The sequence below is a fragment of the Arachis ipaensis genome, chromosome B1, assembly GCF_059453495.1.
Source record: "Arachis ipaensis isolate K30076 ecotype BB chromosome B1, ASM5945349v1, whole genome shotgun sequence".
Classification (NCBI taxonomy): Eukaryota; Viridiplantae; Streptophyta; class Magnoliopsida; order Fabales; family Fabaceae; genus Arachis; species Arachis ipaensis.
Window position 1 is genome coordinate 23,135,170 of NC_142436.1, and position 2,275 is coordinate 23,137,444.

The 2,275-nt window shown below is 30.8% G+C and overlaps 1 non-coding gene across 1 annotated transcript; it reads right to left on the reverse strand.

The window, feature by feature from the left end:
* Window positions 1–1,820: 1,820 nt before the first annotated feature.
* Window positions 1,821–1,928, reverse strand: LOC148575957 (small nucleolar RNA R71). Its single transcript, XR_015904319.1, has one exon. It is a non-coding gene; the product is annotated as a small nucleolar RNA R71 (small nucleolar RNA).
* Window positions 1,929–2,275: the final 347 nt, after the last annotated feature.

Here is a 2,275-nt window from a genome sequence, read left to right on the forward strand (position 1 = left end):
TTCATGATCTTCAAGTTGTTCTTGGCCAGTCTTCTTGTTTGATCTTCATATTTTCTTGTTTTGTGTCTTTTCTTGTTTTTCATATGCATTCTTGCATTCATAGTGTCTATACATGAAAAATTTCTAAGTTTGGTGTCTTGTATGTTTTCTTTTCTTGAAAATTTTTCAAAAATAAGTTCTTGGTGTTCATCTTGACATTCAAAGTGTTCTTGGTGTTCATCTTGACATTCATAGTGTTCTTGCATGCATTCATTGTTTTGATCTAAAAATTCTCATGCATTGAGTCCTTTTCATGTTTTTCTCTTTCTTCATAAAAAAATTCAAAAATAAAAAAATATCTTTCCTTTTTTTTTCTCCCATAAATTTCGAAAATTTGGATTGACTTTTTCAAAAATTTTTAAAATTTAGTTGTTTCTTATGAGTCAAATCAAATTTTCAATTTAAAAATCTTATCTTTTTCAAAATCTTTTTCAAAAATCAAATCTTTTTCATTTTCGAATATTTTAAAAAAAATTTTAAAAAATCTTTTTCTTAATTTTACATCATATTTTCAAAAATATCATCAACAATTAATGTTTTGATTCAAAAATTTCAAGTTTGTTACTTACTTGTTAAGAAAGATTCAAACTTTAAGTTCTAGAATCATATCTTGTGATTTCTTGTGAATCAAGTCATTAATTGTGATTTTAAAAATCAAATCTTTTTCAAAACTAAATTCAATCATATCTTTTCAAAAATATCTTTTTATCTTATCTTTTTCAAAATCATATCTTTTTAATCATATCTTTTTAAAACATATCCTTTTCAAAAAATTGATTTTAAAATATCTTTTCTAACTTCTTATCTTCTTATCTTTTCAAAATTGATTTTCAAATTTGTTTCAACTAACTAATTAACTTTTTGTTTGTTTCTTATCTCTTTCAAAACTACCTAACTAACTATCCCTCTCTAATTTTCGAAAATACCTCCCTCTTTTTCAAAAATTCTTTTTAATTAATTAATTGTTTAAATTTTAATTTTAATTTCAATTCTCCTTTAATTCTCGAAAATCATTAACTCTTTTTCAAAATTAAATTTCGAAATTTCCTCTCTCTCATCTCCTTCTATTTATTTATTCATTTACTAACACTTCTCTTCATCTCAAATCATTGCTCTTATCTTCACCCTTGTGTTTGGATTATCCATTCTTCTTCACTCTTATTCCCTTTTCTTCTAACAACAAGGGAACCTCTATACTCTGGTAAAAAGGATCCCTATTATTATTTTTCTGTGCCCTTCTTTGTCATATGAGCAGAAGCAAGGACAAGAACATTCTTGTTGAAGCAGATCCTGAACCTGAAAGGACTCTGAAAAGGAAACTAAGAGAAGTTAAAATACAACAATCCAGAGACAACTTTACAGGAATTTTCGAACAGAAAGAGGAGATGGCAGCCGAAAATAATAATAATGCAAGGAGGATGCTTGGTGACTTTACTGCACCTAATTCCAATTTACATGGAAGAAGCATCTCCATCCCTACCATTGGAGCAAACAATTTTGAGCTTAAGCCTCAATTAGTTTCTCTGATGCAACAAAACTGCAAGTTTCATGGACTTCCATCTAAAGATCCTTTTCAGTTCTTAACTGAATTCTTGCAGATATGTGATACTGTTAAGACTAATGGAGTAGATCCTGAAGTCTACAGGCTCATGCTTTTCCCTTTTTCTGTGAGAGACAGAGCTAGAATATGGTTGGACTCTCAACCTAAGGATAGCCTGAACTCTTGGGACAAGCTGGTCAAGGCTTTCTTAGCCAAGTTCTTTCCTCCTCAAAAGCTGAGTAAGCTTAGAGTGGATGTTCAAACCTTCATACAGAAGGAAGGTGAATCTCTCTATGAAGCTTGGGAGAGATATAAACAACTGACCAAAAAGTGTCCTTTTGACATGCTTTTAGAATGGACCATCCTGGATATATTCTATGATGGTCTGTCTGAATTAGCTAAGATGTCATTAGATACTTCTGCAGGTGGATCCATTCACCTAAAGAAAATGCCTGCAGAAGCTCAAGAACTCATTGACATGGTTGCTAATAACCAGTTCATGTACACTTCTGAGAGGAATCCTGTGAGTAATGGGACGCCTCAGAAGAAGGGAGTTCTTGAAATTGATACTCTAAATGCCATATTGGCTCAGAATAAAATATTTACTCAGCAAGTCAATATGATTTCTCAGAGTCTGAATGGAATGCAAGATGCATCCAATAGTACTCAAGAGGCATCTTCTGAAGAAGAAGCTTA